The sequence below is a fragment of the Poecilia latipinna genome, unplaced genomic scaffold, assembly GCF_001443285.1.
Source record: "Poecilia latipinna isolate Pla-1442-1.1 unplaced genomic scaffold, P_latipinna-1.0 Scaffold2791, whole genome shotgun sequence".
Taxonomy (NCBI): Eukaryota; Metazoa; Chordata; class Actinopteri; order Cyprinodontiformes; family Poeciliidae; genus Poecilia; species Poecilia latipinna.
This window is the reverse complement of record NW_015115407.1, coordinates 45,154-66,762: the sequence shown is the minus strand read 5'-3', so window position 1 is coordinate 66,762 and position 21,609 is coordinate 45,154. Positions and strand designations below refer to the sequence as shown.

Here is a 21,609-nt window from a genome sequence, read left to right as displayed (position 1 = left end):
AAATCTGTGATACATCTTCATCTGTAGGAAGGAGTTTCACTCTCAGCATGTATTTCAACTTCTCTCTTTTATTTACTTCAGCTCAGCTCAGTTTTTAACCAATTCTGTAGCTTTCTGTGCACTTCTAAATCTGCTCCTTAGTCGCATCTTTTCGGGCCTGCTACTGCCTCTAGTGGCGTGGGGGTGGTAGCACAACTAGTATAATTACCTGACTAAACGAGAATACCACAAAATCTTAATTATTTACTATTAATTTCGCCATTACTGGCAACGTGAAAGATAAATTATCTTCTAAAACACCATATTTTTCTTCAGGATGTGGAGCTAATTAAATGACATTAGTGGTTTACCTTACTGAGTGTAGTGAAGTCTTATTCTGCTGTTAGTTTTAGACGTTTGTTTGTATTATTGGTGCTAAACCTGTGGAACCAGAACCAGGGACCGGGTCGGAGGATGGGGCCGCGGTCTCCTTCAACTCCAACAGAGTTTAATGTCTCGTCTCCGATCAAATGAATGTGAAATAATAAACGGAGCATAAAACTCATAAAACCAAGACCAAGTACGGTTCGGACCGTGACACATGGAGCCAAAGCAAATGTTCTTCCTCTGCCTGGAGCTTCTCCTCCATGCTGACTGTTGGCTCATGGCTGACTTCAGATGCCTTCATGGTTCGTGGTTCACAGAGAGTTCAGAGCTGCAGGTGAAGCTCCTCCTTCCTTCATCACGGCTACAGAAACGTTCATCCATCAGCACCTTCACCTGGGCAGAGCCTCTCTGTCAGCCAATCAGGGCCTGCCGTCGACAGGCCCTGATTGGCTGACAGCCCCGACCGTCCTGCTCCACTCGGTTTATTCACAACACGTCGTCTCAGGGCATTTTGAAAAAATCTTTTCATTTCAGTCACACAAACATCCAACTGTTGTCCACCAGCACAGAAAACTCAATTAATTATTCAAAGTATTTAAAAGATGGGGTGCTGGCACGGCGCAGGGGCAAAGCACCACCCATATATTGAGGCCTTGGTCCTCGTGGCGGTGGTCACAGGTTCGATTCCCACCCTGGTGACATTTGCCGCATGTCTTCCTCCTCTCTCATTACAGTACTTTCAAATAAAGGCCAACAAAACCTGTATTAAAAAGGTTTCTAAGGAAACCAAGCATCATGCATGCAGTGACAGGAGGAAAACTCCAGCAGAACCAGAATCGGGCTCAGTACCAGCAGCCAAATGGAGGTTAGAGAAGACAGAGCAACAGAACTGAACCAGGGGAACTAGGTGATGGCAGCATCATGCCAGGGAACAAGCCTGGTCCTGGCTGCTGATCAAGCATGAGGCGACAGTGGACAGGAACATCACTCCTGATGAAACATGCAGAACCACACAGAGCTGGGTTCTGCTCCGGTCCCATCAGGAAACCCAACCCAGAGAGGTTCTGTGAGCCAGCAGCAGAACCGAGAAGCTGTGGAGCCGCGATGGAAACCTGACGCTTATCTGCAGCCGGATCTGAGAGCTAATGGAGGCTGAGTGTGTGTAGACACCGCACAGTAACAAACGTATCAGTCAGACGGCGAGGTTCAGGAATGTGGCAATAACACTGTCAGCGTGTGTGTGTGTGTGTGTGTGTGTGTGTGGGTACCAGCAGGCGCAGATGTTTCTTCATATCAGGCTGTTTTCATAAGGTGGGAGTGAGAGTTTAGCGATGAAACGATCTCACGGAGCCGCAGAGAAAAAAAACACAGCAGGTCATAAATAAACGGATCTAAAAATGACAGAAGAAGATCAACAGTAAGAAACAGACAGGAATCTATTCATCCCTTCATCAGCAAATCCTGTGGGCCCCTGTATGCCCCTGTATGCCCCTGTGGGTCCCTGTATGCCCCTGTGGGTCCCTGTGGGCCCCTGTATGCCCCTGTGGGCCCCTGTATGCCCCTGTGGGTCCCTGTGGGCTCCTGTATGCCCCTGTGGGCCCCTGTGGGCCCCTGTATGCCCCTGTGGGTCCCTGTATGCCCCTGTGGGCCCCTGTATGCCCCTGTGGGCCCCTGTATGCCCCTGTGGGTCCCTGTATGCCCCTGTATGCCCCTGTGGGCCCCTGTGGGCCCCTGTATGCCCCTGTGGGTCCCTGTATGCCCCTGTGGGCCCCTGCAGGTCAACCACCCCTCACCCACAGAGTGGCGGTGACCCCAGCCTGGGCATTAGTAGAAAGCGTTACTCACTGCCGTGTTTCTGCTGAGTTGCATCCCATAATGCCGTGCAAGTCGGCGCTCGCCAGATGGTTGAAAACCAGAAGTGAAAGCAGGCAGATGTTTCCACGTCTCCAGCGTCAGCACTTTCACAGGAGACCGTTTACCTCCCATCATCTGCAGCAGCTGCAGGCTGATCCACCAGCTGACCAGCAACATGGTGGGGAGGGGCCATGCAGGAGCTCAGCAGGGCTCTTGGTTCGGCTTCGTTGTTGCATCAAACTGTCCATCAGGAGAACCTTCTGCAGTCATGATGTTGGTGCATCATGGGATATGTAGTGTTGTACTGAGGATCACTGGGCCGGAAAGAGTCACATCACGATCCAGATGTGGCCCTCGGGCCCCGAGTTTGTCACCAGTTTCCTGTTGCTTTGATTTAGAAACTAAATCCAGCTGCTAAATGAGCAACTGATAATGACTGGCTGAGTGTCTTTTAGAAGCCCCGCCTCCCAGGCCTCAGCCAATCACAACTGAAGATAGGCATCAGGATGGATGGATGGAAATGAAGTGGAAGGTACCAGCAGAACCAAACCCGGTACCAAAAGAGGAGCCTCCTGAGAGCCTGAAGAACAGATCAGCCTTCATCAGCTGATCTGAGGAGAAATTCAAGAATTAAAAAAAACAACAACAAAAAAACAAAGTTTTCAATAAAAGTGTTGGAGCAGCAGGTGTTTGGGCCAGCCAGCGGTTCTGCTGGTTCTGCTCAGCTGCAGCTATTAAAAGTCTCTCTATGTGTTCATGTCTGATGTTTACAGACTGGGCCCCGTCGGGCCCCCTCTGTCGGCGCTGCGGTCATCTCCGGGTCGCTGTGGGCTCCAGCAGAGAGAGGAGCAGGTCCGGTTGGCGGCACCGGTCGGGATGAGTGTGGTCTGGGTCGAGGGAAACCACAATAACACACTGCAGCAACATCCAATCAGACGAGCCGATCTCAGCATTTAGAGACTTTCTCTGAACTTCGTGGCCTGAAGAACATTTGAAGGCAAAAGTTCTGGGCCTTCAGAACCTGGACTGAAACCCGACTACATCCGGGTTCTCCCTGAAAATCTGTCCCTCCTGGAACCCGAGAATCGTTTTATTACAATTATTGGGACTTCTTTATCGAGTCCGGCAGTTCTGTTGACCCAAACTTCGACCGTTCCGGTTCTGTTTGACCTCAGTTTGTCTCAGCTTCCTCCTCTGACTCAGAGGTTTGCAGAAGAGCTGCGTCACTTTGACTCATCCTGAGGCTGAAACCATCAGAACTCTGACATCCTGCTGAGTTCATCTTCAGGTTCAACTCATCCTGCTCAGCATGCAGCACAATGCATCAAGCTGCTGCATCAAGCTGCTGCATCAAGCTGCTGCATCAAGCTGCTGCATCAAGCTGCTGCATCAAGCTGCTGCATCTGCTGACTCTCTGTTCTTCCCTTCACCTCCTGCATGTAAACAGATGTTTGTCTGCAAGATTCCAGTCGTCCTTCATGCAAACTTTATGTAAGAGCAACGCAGACAGAGCGTACGCCGGATAAAGTCCAATCTGAACCCAGTAAGCTGGATTTATCAGAGCAGACTTTAAACTGACCAGTTACTAATCAATCTGCACTGTGGCCACCTCTGACCTCTGACCCCAAACCATCACCAGCCCAACATAAACATGCAGGTGGTTAACTAGCATGAATGGAGATTAAAAAGGTGAGAGCTGCTGAACATGAACACAGCCGCGCATGAAACACTTCCTGCTGCAGCAGGAAGTGCTGCAGCACTTCTGGTGGCGTCAGGGTGGAACATCCTGCCTCGTTCTGCAGCAGATCTTCTGTTCTCAGTGAAGGTGTGTTTCATCATTCTGGCCTCCAGGGGGCGAATCTTTTCCCAATTCGATTCAAATCGATTCTTTGTGATTTCTGATTGTCCATCAGTGGATCTTCTTGATCTACTCCAGCCTCAAAGACAAACTGACACATTAAAGCACCTTTTTCACATTCATGACATTTTAAATATGAATCCATGAGAGCATCCTCCATTTTGTTTTCATGCAGCTCTCATAGAGATCGCCACCTTTCTGCAGACTGCCTCTTCCATCAGCAATGATGTTTTCATTTCCTTCCCAGAGTTTTTAGCCATCTGACTGTCTTTGGGGTTATTTAGTGAAAACTCATAAAATTGTCCATAATTCCTCCCGGATAATCGTTCCGTATTCATGCAGATCCAGAAACTAAATAGTAGAAACGGACGGATGGGCAGAAATATCAACATTTATGCATAAAACATGGCAACAAACTTCTGACCAATCACAGCTGTGGGGACGTCGTAGCTCATTGGCTCTGCTGCAGCTTGGCTCCGCCCACTAGCGCAGCCAAGCTAACATTTCTGAAGTTCTCCATCTCCATTTTGTGAACTTTGAACCCAGTGAAGTTCATGTCCAGCTCTGTCTTCCCGGGAATTCAGAAAAAACTAAAGTGAGTTGAAGTCCAGACCGGATCAGACCGGACCGACCCGGCCGATCATTAACCAGGTCCTCATAACCAAACCTAACCAGAAAAAACAAAGGGTGGAAGTTTACTGCAGTGAGGAGAGGTCAGAGGTCACAGGGCACTGGGATCAAGTTTTACTCTTCAACAATCAGAAACAGAACTGGGTCCAACTTTAAAGTTTGGATCAGAACAGCTCAGCTGCTCTTTGTGGAGAAACCATGACAACAGGGAGCTGGAGCACGATGGGCGAGAGAGAGAGAGGGAGGGAGGCAAGGAGAGAGAGAGGGGGAGGAGAGAGAGAGGGAGAGAGAAAGAGAGAAAGAGGGAGGGAGGGAGAGAGAGAGGAAGAGAGAGAGAGGGGGAGAGAAAGAGGGAGGGAGGGAGAGAGAGAGGAGAGAGAGAGCAAGAGAGAAAGAGAGGGGGGGAGAGAGAGAGATCCAACCTTCAGTTACTGAGCCACTCTTCCTCCTCCTCTTCCTCCTCGCCTCGTCTCAGGATCCTGGTTGGACTTGTGGTTTCCTGCTGTGTGTCTGCAGGTGCTGATAGCATCTCCCTCACTGCTGGACTTCCTCCTCACACACACACACACACACACACACACACACACACACACACAGATACTGAGAGGTGTCATCAGAAGCAACAGGAACCTGGAGGAGATGCAGCAGAAGGTTTTCCTGATCTGAGTCGGGTTCTTTAAACACCAGAACCAGCAGAACCTGGGCCACTGGAGGCTCCAGGTGCAGCTCTGGGGAACAGGTGCTGCAGACGGGATGCAGCAGCGCCAGGAGGCGAAGGCTCCTGCATCTGAGGTTATTTATCGTCATTTAGGATTTTTATCCTGTCAGAACAGAGAAAGCTGCTTCATTTCTGCAGCCATATTGTTATTAGTTCATTTAAAAATGTCACATAGACATGTTAGCTCTGAGACAGCAAAATATTTAGGTCTCAAGCTTAGAAAACTGAAGTTAGTTAGCAGCAAGCTAACTTTGAGCTAGCTGAACATTTAGCTGGCTCAGAATATCTTAACTAGTTTTCACACCAGGTATTTGGTTTGCTAACAGTTAGCTTCAGGCTACATATTTATTTCTGAGCTAAATAAATATGTAGCTAGCTGTGAGCATCCAACCACCATCCAACCACCATCCAACCATCCATCTTCCTCCATTGCTGATCCGTCCAGCCTGGTTTGTTCTGTGGCGTCTTCTTGGCTCCCCACGCTGACAGTGTGTGTGTTTCTGTGTGTGTGCTCTTCCTGCTGGAGTTTTTCTAACATAAAACCCAAAATGAAGGCGTGTGCAGCCAGAGCGGGCCCTGAGTGATTCCTGTGAGAACGCAGACTTTCTGCTCCGCCGAGGCTGAAATGGTGTGTGACGGCCCGACAAGGCAGCAGTTTCATTGTTTGGCGTTTTTTCAGGACTCCAAATGTTCGTCGTGATAAAATAATGTTTGCTGCTGCAGTGGAAAATGACAAGAGGCCCAAACAAACCCACAGTTGCTTCACACGCCACAAGAGCCTCGTCTGGCCCTCGGAGAGAGAGCCGGGATTCAGATGGACAAAGCCACGGCTTTCTGGAGGTTAGCGCCCGCAGCCGGCCGCATGGGCCGGCGCCGCGGCTGCATAAGACCCGGATTGTTCCTGAGCTTTAGGAAACACCGCAGAGAGTTATCTGTGTCTGGAAGGTGTGTGTTGATGTGTGGGCGAGTCTGTTTGGGGAGATTAGTGCTGAGTCGGCTCTTAGCGACTTAGCGGCTGTGATGCTGGTGAGGCGCTGAGCGTGAATCAGAGTCAGATCCGGAGGCAGAAACTCCTTCAGAGGATAACCAGGAAGTTCTGCTTCAAAACAACCTGGAAATCATACAGAGCAATGTGAGCATGACAGGAAGTCATCAGAAAATCCTGATTTGTAACCTCTGACCTTAAAGACACGTGTCATTTTCTGTTTAGTTCCGAATATAACAGAGATCAGTTCAAGGCTCATTAAGGCACAAACAGAACCAGCTGAAATTACAGATTGAGCTCCGTTCATTCCAGCTGGTCCCAGAGCATCAAGTTCAGCTTTTCATTCAGATGAAGGTCCAAACAGCAACACCAGCATCTAATGAACAAACTACTGAGAGGAAGATAAACGGGTCAAACTAAAGCATGCAGTCAGAGTTCAGCTTGGAAAACCAGATTTATTTCATCAGGAATTTGGAAATAAGGACAAATTAGTTTTCAAGTCATTCAGATTCATTTGCACCAGAATATTCTGTGGATTCTCACAGCAATGAAAATATGCAAGAATGAAAGTGACATAAATACCATATGCCTGCTTAAAGACCAAAACATGTTTGGAAGAGTTTTGGGAATCAGGACAAATTACCTGTAAATTATTAACATTAGTTTAGACTAATTAAAAAGTATTTGTAAAAAGCAAGATGGCGGCTTAGACAGAACCAGGTTTGCAGTTTTAAACAATCACTTTTAAATCCAAAATACTGTAAATAATATTCATTGTTGTAGATCATCAGCTGAACTGCAGCTTTAATAGAATGTAGCGTTTAGCTTAGCCAGCATTTAGCTTTTAAGGAAACGAGACATTTAGCTTGTTTTCAGGACCGTTTTATTAGCCTAGTGGAAAAAAGGAAAGCAGAAATAACCTTTAAACTGACCAATCAGGAGACGATCACTGGTTAAACTGGACTGGGTTGAACAGTCTGAACCTGTCAACCTCAGTCTGGGTCCGTTTCAAGCATCAACAATGAGAAACACAAAGAAAAACACGATAATAAAACAATTATGATAAGCTAATTTATCTCTGCCCAGACAAACGTCTCACTCGGCTCATCCTTCAGAATCAGGGAACTCCGATGAACGGGGAAGGAACGGGTTTCTCTGGCAGCGGGTTGGTGGGGAGAAACAACCGCTCCAGCCGTGGCGCTAACGAATGTTAGCCTGGAAAGCGTGGCGCCCTGTCAGGTCCGGCGCTGTGGAAAACCGGGTCTCCACCAGGAACCTGCGGGTCAAAGGTTCCTTCTGCAGAGTTGGAATAAACCCGAGTCCGGTTGGATTCCTGCGGCCAGAAAGTGGGCCGAGCCAGGACAACTTTCCACAGACGGACAGAACCACAGAACTTTCCTGAGAAAGGACGGGATCAGGTCCGATGTTGAAAGCATTTAGAAGGTTCCAGCTGTGGAGGGTGACCCGACCCTTGACCCCTGACCTTTCTGTACTTCCAGCTGGTCCCAGCTCCTGGTTCTGGTGGTTCTGGTGGTCAAATGGAAAGGAAACCCAACCCGCTGCAGCATCACAGGGGAAGTTCTGGTCAGTTCTGGCCCGACCTGCAGGTAATCCACCCACACAGTCACATCAGAACCAGAACCAGAACCTGAGGTTCATTCAGGTCTCCAGCTCTTCCTCAGAGGAGAGTCCATCACATCTCCATGGAAACGGCTCGGCACCGGTTCTGGCTGTTAAGTCGGGTCGGGTCGGATGACGAACCCAGACGGGGGCCTTCCATCAGAAGCTCCTCCAGGCCCACATCACCATGCTTCCTCTGCCAAGCTTCAGAGAGGGGTCATCGTCTCTCCTGACCTCAGTCCGGCGGCCATCTTGTTTCTAGAGAGCAGAGGCTTCCTGTGCATCATGACCTTTGACCTTTAGAAACATCAAACGTTTCATAATTCCCCTCAGGTTCTTATTATGTTTTTAAGGTTTTATTTGAAAGCAGGACAGAAAATGAGAGGAAGCCGGGAATCGAACCTGCGACCTCGGCCACCAGGTCCGAGGCCTCCATGCTCCGCCCCGAAGATTATTAATCTGTTCCTCCGGCCGGGTTGGGTGGGTCCATCAGAACCCAACAGAACCTGCTGGTCCGACCCGCTTCAGACAACAGGACCGGACTGGTCCCGGTTTCAGGGTTCTGTTTGGGCTCAAACAGAACTGAGTTCTGATTGGACCTGGTTCTGATTGGACCTGTCTGAGCGAACCAGGTCCAGAATTGGATGGTTCCTGGATCCTGCTGGACTCCCGTGACTGTTGCTGTCAGATTTGGACCACTGTGGTTCTGAAGGCCGGTACCAGACCCGGTTTGTGTTTCTGGGTTCAAGTCCTTGGATGATGATGATGATGATGATGATGATGATGACGGCAGCTGAGCTGAGTCAGCACTTCCTGCAGAAACAGGAAGCAGATTTCTCTGTGTCTGCTTGATGAGGAGCAACATGGCCGCCACTTCATCATGGACCTGACCCAGAGCTCTGCAGAACCTCTGGACCCGACCTGCCGGTTCTGGTTTGGTTCCAGCTGTTTGAGAGAGCATCGCTATGGCAACCGTTTGTGAACTCATACAGTCAGAAGCTAACAGCGATAATCTGGATTATTTATCCTTTATTTTCCATTTTCATCATTTTATTAATTTATTAAAGTTTAAATTAAATATTTAGTTTTACACGCTGCAACTTTATAAAGAACAGAGATTTAATCTTAATCTGTGCTTCTAAATTACTTCTCAATATTTCACCTGTAGCAGCTGAAGGCTGGGATGGAGTGGGGATTATCAGATTATTATTAACTGGATTATGAGATTATTATTAACAGGATTATCAGATTATTATTAACGGAATTATTAGATTATTATTAACGGGATTATGAGATTATTAATGGGATTATCAGATTATTATTAAAGGGATTATCAGATTATTAATGGGATTATCAGATTATTGATGGGATTATGAGATTATTATTAACGGAATTATGAGATTATTATTAACGGGATTATGAGATTATTAATGGGATTATCAGATTATTATTAATGGGATTATCAGATTATTAATGGGATTATCAGATTATTATTAACGGGATTATCAGATTATTAATGGGATTATCAGATTATTATTAATGGGATTATCGGATTATTATAATTTTTTTTAACTAAAAGTCAGATTATGGGGATCCTGAATTCCCGTCAGGTAACTTTTAAAGTTACCTGATGTTCTGACCTCTGGTGACCTCTGAGGAGGAGGCGGGGCTTATCCTGTCCTGTGCAGGTCAGTTTCGCCTTTGACCTCTGAGGTCATCTGAAGCTCCGCCCCCGTTGGCCAACTCTCCATCCACTCCGACCTTCTCCTCCACCCAGAGGAAGATGCTGCAACACTTTCCCAACTAGCAACGGCCAACCGCCCCACACACACACACACACACACACACACACACACACACGCCCCCTGTGTCCCCTCAGCCTATTTTTAACCTGGAGCTGGACAGCGATGCGGCGGAGCGGCTGCAGCAGATGGGCTCAGAGATTAGATCACATCAGAGCCGCCGCTCTTATTTAAGTTGTGGTGAGCTGCGGCGGTGTAACAGCCAGACCTGCTGCGGGGGTTCAGACACCCCCACAGCGCGGACGGCCACAGGAAGCATGTGGGCCTGCAGGAGCTGAGGAGCAGCGCAACACACTTCCTCTTCTCAGATCAGAGTTACATAAACTGCTCTGGTTAACCCCTTCACTGCCACTGCAGAGGGGGAGCTGCATCAGCCTGACCCCTGCTGCATCAGCCTGACCCCTGCTGCATCAGCCTGACCCCTGCTGCATCAGCCTGACCCCTGCTGCATCAGCCTGACCCCTGCTGCATGCTGCAGCAAACTGTCTTTACTTGCTGCAACATCTTTCATAAAGGAACCAATGAGAAGTCAGGACTGATGAACAGATCAAGTCCATCCGCCTCAGACTGACCTGGACAGAACCGAACCTCCACCGGGTCAGAACCTGAGTTTCTCGTCTTTATGGATCTTTTTCTCTCCAGAAGAGCAAAATAAAACTTGATAAATGTGTTTTTTATGAAATGTTTCATTTCTAGAGCAAAGCCAGCAGAGCAGAAAGGAAACATTTCCTGATTTTTATTTATTTCTAAGCAAAAAGAAAAATACTCGAGATTATTTCTTTTTCCGCTTGACCTTCAGAGCCTGAGCAAAAAGAAAAGCAAAAATAAGAACATTTTTTGAAAAAAAAAAAAAATTTTTTACTCTGTCAGAAAAATGTAATTAAAAAGCCGTTGATCAAATTTTGGTCATCACAATATTTTCATGCTCACATCCAGGAAATAATTTCTCAGGAGGAAAAACTGTGAAATATTTTAATCCTAAATTTGTTTTTAACTTGCACATGAACTTTACAGTGAAATTTGACAAAAAGACCGGACCGGACTGATCCGAACCGGACCGGACTGATCCGAACCTCCAGGTGTTAAATAAGGAAGTCAGTTCCTTTTAAGGAAGCGCTAACAGCGTTGCCATGGTTACTGTGTGTGATGGAGCAGAGTACTGTCGCTTTAAGAGCTTCTGATTGTTTGTTAACAAGAATGAGGAACATGTCAGAAGATCAGAACCGACCCAGCTACAGGTTCTGTTTGGTTCTGTTTGGTTCCGGCCCGGGTTCTGGATCTGGGCTGGGTTTATTTTGAGCGTTTCCAGACGGTGATGAGCGTCTCGTCTCTGTCTTTGTTTGGCGAGGCGACCGCGTCCGTCTGTGTTTGTCCATCCAGTAAACACGGCCTTTGTTTTGCTGATGAGGAAGAGGAGGAGGAGGAGGAGGAGGAGGTCCTCCTCTCGGACTTCGGGGAACTGGTTTTGGAGCGAGTGTAAATAGTCGGTGATTTGTGGCGAGCCGAGCCGTCGGCTCCTCTCCCTCCTCCTCTTCGTCCGTCACTCTCTCCTCTTCCTCATCCAAACATCATCAGTCTTCAGCGGGAGGCGCCGGCCTCCAACCTTCGCCCTCTTCGTGCCTCTTTCTGGCTGTAGTGGAGGTTCTGGTCCGGTTCAGAGCCGAGCCGCCTCTCTCAGAGTCAGAGCGTCCATCAGAACCGTTTCAGGTCCGAAGCCGCCGGCAGCTTGTCCATGTCTTCTCTCTCAGGAAGCTCTTCAGATTCTGGAGGGTCTCCTTCCTCCCACTGCAGGAATCTGTCTGCTGCTCATCGCGCTGAGGAAAACAGTCCTTCCTAAACTATTTGAGGCGACGGTTCGGGTCAGAACCATGCTGCAGCTGTAGGAATGGCCCGATTTATCAGGAATGGTCTGATCCAGGCAGATCTTCCTGAAGCCGGTTCTGACCCAGTAACTGCTTTACACCAGAACCTTCAACGTCGAGACCAGTTCAGTTCCTCTTTCACCGACCCACTGGGCTTCGGTTCCTGTTGGAGCGTCCCTCACCTGGCGCTCCAGAACACCTGTCATCATGCTGGCGCCAATCTTAGCATGACTCTTTAGTCAGGATGTAGACTAAAGGTCACGGGGTCAGTCCTGCACTGAGCCCCGGCACTGAGGCTGCAAAACCTTCAAAGATCCTGCAATGACCTCGTAATGCTCTGGAAACGCCCTCAGAGTTCCTACCAGGACTGGAGAAACCATCCAGGTCCATCAGAACCAGTTCCGCTCAGAGTTTTTCTGTGCCTCCAAGTGGAGGAGAGGAGAAACTGACAACCGTTTCTAAGCCTTTTATGGACCTCGGAGCAGCGCGGCCCCCTGCCTGTTGGCAGTCAGGCAGTGCCGCAGCATGCTGCAGATCCCTGCAGGTCGACTCTGCAGCAGCAGGATGAGGTCAGTCTGGGGAGTGGAGTTTGTTCGCTGCAGGATTGCGACAGGTTTGCAGTCACTCTCTTGTTGAGGGTTCTGTATTTTCCCACAGAGACGTTGTCTTGTGCCAGTTGATGTTGAGCAACTTGTTGGACTTTTCAGTAGCGATGGCAGAAGTAGAGGCTGAGAAATGACCCTTTGTGTCGGGGCGTGTCCCAGCAGTCTGCTGGAACATACCGGTTTGAATTATGACACTTCCTGATGTTCTAGATCTTTATGCAATTACTGAAAACACAACCGCAGACCTCCACCTGCAGGAAGCCAGGGACGGGCCCCGCAGCAGAGCTCTGGGTTGAAACATCTGAGGTGATGAAGCAGGAACTCTGACAGGGAACGTCCCACCATCACCTTGTGACCTTCAGCTCCAAAACACGTGGCGTGTTCTTGAGACGCTTCAAATATCCTACAAATACCATTTACAGTCCCACCAAAGACCTACGGCAACCCTTTAAAAGACCACTCAAAGAACCAAAAACCACCCTACAACGAACCTACAGAAACCATTTAAAAACGTTACAAAGACAATAAAGACCCTTCACAGACCCTGGAAAGACCAACAAACACTGTACGAAAACCTTTTAAAGACCAAGACCCTTCGAAGGTCAAGAGCACAGAAGATGCTAACAGAAAACATCCGTTTGTCCCAGAGTGGATATGCAAACCGTAACCTGACTTCTTTACGTTGCTGTCGGAGTAATGGCTTCTTCCTCGCTCAGTACTTTTCTGACCCTGGGGCTGACATGCACAAACACTCTGTCCCGTCCTGACAGCTGGACGTTCGCTCGGTGTTTATGCTTATGTGTCTTTCTTTTCTAACGTTTTTCATGAAAGAGCTGGAGAGGTTTTGCTTCAGGCGAAGTTGTTCATGGAGCGACGTGAAGCCGTGAAGCAGCTCAGATCCGTCACTCGCTCAGGTGGCTTCCTCTGACTGCAGCCTGAGACGTCCTGCTGGTGTCCCACGGACGCCTCTGGTCCTCTGTGTTTGAGGCGTTGCATGGCAACAGCTGAAGGAGACGGGAACCAGCCTGTGGTCGCTGTTGACGGATGTTAGGAAAGAAACTACCAACCAGAACGAAGCAGACCTAATGAAGCAACTGAAAGGACGTCACTGCTCAGGTCTGAGGAGACGCACCATGTTTCTGACCAAAACCACCAGAAGGAGATATTCAGTCAGCCGACATGTTCTGCTGGTTGATTCCAGGTCTGTCGGATGAAACCACAGGTCCGATCACCCTGAACTCTGGACATGACATCATGAATCATCGTTTTGATTTAGTACTTTTAATGAAAATGTTGTAATATTAAATACAATATAAAACATGCCCTATTTTGCAGCAGAGAAGTGACATACATGCTCAGGTTGCAGACAAAGTGATGACCACACCTAAAAAGACATTTTGCTTCTTTTTGGTGGATCTGGTTCCATGAGTCCTCAACATCCTGTTCAGCTCAGATGTTTTAGTTTGTTAGCCTACGGAGCGTTTATGCACATTTCCTGTTCAATAGCATTCCAAGACCAAACAATCGGGTTCAATCTCCAGGTTTGGGTAAAAAATAAACTGAGAAAAGTCAACATTTGTCCATTTGTGAAACAGAGATGTTGTAATATTACAACCCAGTTGGGGAACCTGGAGCCCGACGCGTCCAGGTCACATGAAGGTCAACCTGGCCTGATTTTGGTCTTCATAGAGTGTCTATAGACATGGGGGAATGAGCAGGTCACATGGTGTCACATGGTTGGTAGCAATGCTAGCTGCTAACGCTATATGCTAGCGCTGACTTGGACGACAGCAGATCCAGCTGAAAAATCGTTACTGACATTATTAAGGTAAACCCGAAAATTCTCAGCAGAACTGGAGCTGCAGAACGATGGCAACAGAAAGTCTGAAGCTTTGGAGGAGATGCAGCAAAACAAAAACAAAAAAAATCAGAAAACAGACAGAAAACAGTTAAAGAGCCTAAAAACGTCCTGGAGGCCGGAGCAGTGCAACAGCAAGAAGAGCAAGTTCTTTCCAAGATTCCTCGAGAGGACTGTGTGTGTGTGTGTGTGTGTGTGTGTGTGTGTGTGTGTGTGTGTGTGTGTGTGTGTGTGTGTGTGAGAGGAGGGATGAAAGGGATTGGTGTGGTGGGGAAGGTCAGAAAAGGGGAATCTTACGGGAAGGAAGGAGGAAGTGTGAGTGATGAGAAGGAGAGAAACACGTTACACACACCTCCACTTCCTGCCGCATCACCTCCACTTCCTGCTCCACTTCCTGCCGCATCACCTCCACTTCCTGCTCCACTTCCTGCCGCATCACCTCCACTTCCTGCTCCACTTCCTGCCGCATCACCTCCACTTCCTGCTCCGCCTGCCTTCCTCCATCAGCCGTAATAAAACCATTAAGTCCAAATGTTTCCCTGCTTTAAACATGAGTATTTATATTCATGTTTAAGTCAAACATCCACAGCTCATCTGGCCTGTTTGAGGTCGTCCCTCCACACAGTTTTCCCCATCATGTTAAACACTCAGGATTCCTGCTAAGGTCCATGTTTCTGTGCTGAAGTGGAACTGGATCTTCCTGTTTGTCTGAGCTCACAGTGACGTCATGGAGGACGATAACTCGCTTCATGACGGCTGAGTGGAACATCAGCAGCCTCTTTCCTCACCACCAAAAACACAGCAGCATTCCTCACATGTCAGATTTTAATTAAAGACTCATGATCCCACAGAGTTCCCCCCAGGATCTGGAACGGCTCACAGGATGATTGTCAGATGGCAGGAATCCCAGATCGGCTGAGCGTGGCAGTGTCTCCGTTTCCCTGCAGTCCGGTTCTGGTGCAGCTGCTACCTGTGAGAAACGCTGAGCTCAGATCAGAGATAAAGCTCGGATCAGATCAGATTATTGATTCCCTGCAGGGAAAGTCGGGCGGCAGCAGAGAAGAATGGGAGCAGGTGGGAACACAGACTCCATAAATCATCTCTCTGCACGTGAAACCACATGTCGGCTACAGGATGCTGAAACTCCAGCATGTTGGTTTAGAGGCTCTGCTCACTAAAAGAAGAAGCAAGGAGCCGATCCGGCTGCTCTGACTGTCCACCACATGCAGAGTAATGGACCAGCAGGGTTCCTGTTTGGATCTGCAGGAACACCAAGAGCATCTTTGGCTCAAGGCTGCAGGCTGAACTCCAGAGCCACACCTGAACTCTGCTCCGACTGGCTGGACGCCGTCCGCTTAGACTCAGCCGTCCAGACAAAACTCAAGATGTTTCCCTCCTGGGAGACCCGGTTCTACTGGTACCAAAATATTTAACATCTCCAGCTGCTGTGGTTCTCTTCCTGAGTCAAACCAACCTGTTCCCCTCCTGGCCTGTGGGGGCGCTGTACCAAGAACCACTGAAGGAAATGACACAAAAACCTCTGAAGACACTGAGAGCAACTTCCTTCTTCACCAGATGGAAACAAGATGGCGGCATCAGATTTTAGTGTTGGAGGATTTCTCTTTAGTCTTTGGCTAAAGACCAGGAGCCATTTCTGCTGCTAGCGCTACGCTAGCACATTAGCTTTGGTTGTATTTACCCAGAATGCCTTGCGCTGTAGTCCACTTCCTGCTTTTTGAGCGGTCTCTGGCCTGGTTGGCGTTCACATTCAAAGTGAACCAGAGTTCACTTCAACCGAACCCAGACCGGTTGAGGTCAGAGGTTGATTAGCATTCACACCAACTGGACTGGACATTACAGAAAAATGGACTGGAGTCGGGGTGAAGTGGACTGGACTGGGCTTTTGGGACCTGAGGAACCTCTGAGACCAGAACCAGAACATCAGAAGAACTTTTCAGATGTTTTTTGTTCTCAGTTCTGAACGTCTCTGTGTTGATATCTTAGATAAAATTACGTTTATTTTGTGGTTAAAAGGAACAAACTGCAGATTGTTTTGGGGGTGTGAATACTTTAGCTTGGTCTCTGCAGCTTTTGCTTCAGCTGGCGTTTCTGCAGTAAGTCTGGGGTCGGTTCGTCCGGGGCGTGTTCTGTTCAGGGTGTTCGGTTCTGGAGACTTTCCCTGATGTGTCAACATGAGTCTGAAGCAACCGGCCCTCAGCAGGATGGAGGAGGAAGTCAGGAGACCATGATGGTGGAAACGCCGCTCTGCTGGTGAAACTTTGCATCACAAACACTTCCTGCTGCTGTGCGCCACTACATCACTCCGTCTCAGTTAGGATCAGCTGCAGATTTCCTCCATTCTTACTGTGAACTCTGCCAGCTGTGTCAGGTTGGTGGGGACCAGATCTGGGCTTTGATTAGGCCACTCCAGAATTTCTGTAGAGTCTCAAATTTGCACATGGACCCAATTCCTTCCATTGGTGATGATTTATCTGAACTCCAGGGACGACCAGACCCTTGGAGACGTTTCTGTCTCCATCTCCTGACTGATACTTTCAACAAGCCGTTCTCTGATTGGTCGGCGTGTTCTTTAGTCTTCCTGTTGTCATGGCAGTTTGTTGTCATGATGAGCCTCTGAATGGACCTTCCAGAACCAGAACTCAGTTGATCTCCATTCACTCATTAAGTCTTTCCAGCCAATTTTTATGCAAATCTTGAGCAAACTTAAAATTTCACAAAAAAAATAAAAAATAATAAATAAAATAAAACACAAGCTGAATTAAGCGTGTCTCCTCCTCGTGGTTTGGGGCGACTCAACCCGCCAGATGCTAACGCTACGCGTTGAACAGGTTCAACTCACTTCCTTCTCTCCTTCGGCGAAAAGCCAGAAACCTCAAGCCGGCATGAAAACTTTGTGAAACTGAGGAAATTATTTTTCATTTTGAAGTTTTCATCAACTGTTTCTAATGCGATGTTTGAAACTGTGGATAAAAAAACGATGGAAACACAATTAATGAAACTTTTAGCACCAACTGTCTTAGCTCAGCTACTTCAAAGGGAGTGAATATTTATGCACTTTGACATTATTTATTTGTTGTTGGTTTTTTTTGTTTTTTGTTTTTTTTTTCTTGACAAAAAAAAAATCTGAATTTGTTGATTCTGATTTATGGAGGAAATGGAAAGGTAAAGCATGCGAGGGTGTGAATACTTTTTGCAGGCTCTGAAACAGAGAGTGACTGAAGGTTCTTCTGGAGTTTCCATTCATCTCTTATCAGAACCATTTCATCTAAAATCATTTACGGTTCAATCCTCAAAGACTTCTTCCCCAGGAAATCTACGGATCCGACAGTTTGATGCCTTATGAAGGCCGTGGATCTGGACCGACCTGCAGGGGATTCCTGGGGAACCTGCAGCTGGGGTCATGGTGACGATGGTGATGAAGGTGAAGAAGAGCAGCAGTGAGTCATGGTGAAGCTGCTGCTCCCTCTCAGGCCTCCAGGAGAAAAAGGGGAAGCGAAAAGGGCTGACGGAGAAAAGCCGGCTGCTCCTCGTTTTCCTGTTTGTGTCGATTTGGGACTAACTGAGAGAAGTCAGCACTCCGCTGCATCATGTGTCCAACCTGCAGCTCGCATGATTCTCTAAACACGAGCCTCTGGGTCTGCAGGCCGACATGAGGAGAAAACACAAAACCCTGCAGCTGTTTGCATCTGGACCTGCAGCGCTGCAGGGACGAACGTCCTGAAAGCCGCTCTGCTGTTATCCAGGCCGATAAGCGCTGCTGCACTTTGCTCAGCCAGACTGATATCTGCAGGTCAGCCTGAGGTCCCGACCGACTAACGCAGCGGCGGCGGGTCGAGGAGCGACTGCAGCGCCGTTATCTGACTGCTGCTGCAGCAAACACTCACACCGACGCCCCAACAACCAGACAGACTGATAAAAAGAAAGAAAGCTTTACTGAGAATAATAAGAAATTCGGTTGTATTTCTTCAAAACAAAAGTCAATCTGAGAACATAAACTGTAAATTATGAATGAAGGAAAACTCAGCTGCATGCTGCCTACAGAACTTCATTCTGGGATGTTTTTACCTCCAGTCTGGATTCAGTGCATGAAGGCTCTGATGTTTTCACCCGAGCTGCAGAGGCGGGCACTCAGCATATTAACTGTTAGATATTAAAAATGACCAATAAGGTCGATTACTTCAGCTCAGCGTTTGAGGCGTTGAGTAGGACTTTTAGGAAAACTTTTTACTCCAGCAGTTTTATCAGGAACAATCTTTTTTGTTCCACCGTTACTGTTCCTCTGATTAAGAAGCGCCAAGTTCTGCTTTAGCTTTTCTATGTTGGCGCCAGACTAGGCTTGTTATAAAAGATTATTTTAGTAATTGAATATTCTGTTGATTATTCGGATGATGAGTAATCAGATTAAAAAATGTGATCAATGTTAATATCAACATCAGAGCATCCCCAATAATTACTTCTCTGTATAGAAAATTAACCTACAATAACAGCCCACTTTTTACATTAACCTAGATAAAATTATACAAAAATCTGAAATTAAATTCAAATTATAAAGCAGTAGCCTCACAAAGACACTTCTAGAAAATGTCTGTACTCCAGAGTTTGGTTTATGTTTTCATGTTCAGTCAGCTTAACAGATGAACTCTCACTTTGCCCAGACATTTATAGTTTTTGTTTCTCAGATGAGCATCGGGNGCCTCATAACAAACTGCTACATCATGACAGCTTTAACAAATATGGAGAAAACATATTTTTTATTAAAGTTATGTACTGCAGCTTGAATAAAATGCATCTACATAGCATTTTTAGAAGTCTGGATTACTTTATGTGTATTTTGCACGTTGCTTTTGACTGTTGCTCATGGGGAGAGACATTTCAGTATCTAAAACTAATAGAAAAAATTTAAGCAACCTACTTGCATAATCGATGTTAAATTCATGAGCAGTAAATATTGTGCTAATTATCAGAATTGAACCAAAGAAAGCAAAGCAGATGAAGACCTTTAAAATTGTGACGCTTTTTATGGGTCAGATAGACTCAAAAAATTTTAACAGCAGCTGTGCGGGGGGCCAATCTAATTTTTTGTCATAGGGCCCAAGATTCCTGGCAGCGCCCCTGGGTGTAAATACTTTGGCAGGACTCTGAACCGCTCCAGAATCAGACACCTGCCAAAGCAAACAGACTGAGCCACTCCAACTCAAACTGTCTGGGAGCCAAAACTAATCAATCACAGATCTTCAGGCCAGATATTTTCCAGCCAGGACAACAAGTTGAGAAACTGTGTTTGTGACATTAACCCATTAAAGTCCAGCTCTGCGCTGACCCACTGGGGGCCGACGGTGGGCAGAGCAGGCATCTCATTGGTCAGTCTGTGTGTGACATCAGAGTGACGCTCCGACCTCGTCTTCCAGGTGACCAGCCGTTCCCCTGCCTTGCGGCTTACGGAGCATCCAAGGCGGCGCTGAACCTGTTCACTGAAACCCTGAGGCATGAGCTGGTTCCCTGGGGGGTCAAAGTGAGCACCATCCTGCCGTCCTCGTATAAGACAGGTAAGCCCCGCCCCCAGACGCCGACCTGGCATCACATGCAAGGGGCAGCTGCAGGGACTCGTTTCCTTAGATTAGTGTTTCTTTCTGTTTTGTGTTTTGGTGAGTTTTAGATTGGGCTTCAGGTCGATTTAGAGAAAGCAGCATTGCTAATATGTTCATACTATATCTCTCCCCCTTGGATCAGAACCGCTAGAGCTAAAACAGTGGGTTTTCAACATGCAGCCACATGAGCGCATATCATGATCGGTCATTTAGAATCAATCTTCAAAATCTGGTATGAAGCTAATAATACAAGAAAACCATAAAAATATTTCATTTGAATCAGTGAAGCGGCATAACTGTCAATTGTTTGGTTAAAATCTATTTTTCCATTTTTGGTCACCAGTTGTAAGAGTTGATCAGAGCATCAAATGGCATATCGAGGAGTCCTAAATGTGCTTTTCACACCAATAAGAGCTATGCTTCGTTTGTAGGAAGACTTTAAAGAACCAGAAAAACTAGAGACGCTAGCATCACAGATATATAGATATTTATGTATTGGAAATTTTTCATAATCAGACAAAACCTTAAACACAGCAGACAAAATGACAGCAGAGCAGAGGAAAAGCAGGCTTATACTGAGTTAATGCTAACAAATAACACTGAGCTAATGCTAGCAACTAAAACTGAGCTAATGCTAACAACCCATACTGCGGTAATGCTAACAACCCATACTGCGGTAATGCTAACAACCAATACTGAGCTAAGGCTAACAACCAATGCTAAGCTAATGCTAACAACTTAAACTGAGCTAATGCTAACAATCAATACTGTGGTAGTGCTAACAACTAACACTGAGCTAATGCTAACAACCAATACTGAGCTAAGGCTAACAACAACTGCTGAGCTAATGCTAACAACCAATACTGAGCTGAGGCTAACCACCAATGCTAAGCTAACACTAACAACCAATACTGAGCTAATGGTAACAACCAACAGTGAGCTAACACTAGCAACTAAAACTGAGCTAATGCTAACAACTAAAACCGAGCTAATGCTAACAACCACACTATCTTCTCTTCCTAGCTCCCTCCAGCAACAACGCCTACTGGGAGCAGCAACACCAGCAGCTCCTCCAGAGTCTGCCTCCAGCGCTGATGGAGGAATACGGCGAGGACTACATCGCCGAGACCAAGAACCTGTTCCAGAGCTTCGCCGAGCACGCCAACCCAGACCTCAGCCCCGTGGTGGATGCCATCGTCCATGCGCTGCTGTCGCCTCAGCCGCAGGCGCGCTACTACGCCGGGCGCGGCCTCGGCCTCATGTACTTCCTGTACGACTATTGTCCAATCAGCATCAGGAACCGCTTCCTCCAGAAACGCTTTCTGAAGAAGACGCTGATGCCGCGCGCGCTGAGGAAGCAGGATGGGTCTGCAGGCGAACCTCGGCCTCAACAACAACGGCAGCAGCAGCAACAGTGAGGATGAGCTGCAGAAGCCAGAGGAACACTTTGCTCTTGAACCCACTGCTGGAGGGACACAGAGAAACAGAAAAGCAACAACAAAATCTAGAAACCACAGAGGTGACAAGAACAGAAGTTCCTAAACATTTCAGATATAAATCAGAAACTAATCAATAACCAATCAGGCATCTTCACATTTATGGTTTTAGTAAACTACTTTTCAGACTTTTTTCCAGATAAGGAGCAGTTGCTTTGTTAAATTTAACTGAGCCTGGTTTAAGACATGTTAAACTGTTTTCACAGTTTAACTAAGTATTTTATTCATAAATTTCAATTCAAAAATACAACTCCTTGTTGATCTGAGGAAATATTTTCATTTTCTGTGTTGTTAAAAAAAGTGAAACAATAAAAACATTTAGTTTATTCTCTCATTTCATTTTTTT

General features: G+C 47.1%; 1 pseudogene; it reads left to right on the top strand.

Annotated features, from left to right (window-relative positions):
• The first annotated feature begins 15,052 nt into the window (after positions 1-15,052).
• On the top strand, positions 15,053-21,469 carry LOC106939168 (uncharacterized; annotated as a pseudogene).
• Positions 21,470-21,609: the final 140 nt, after the last annotated feature.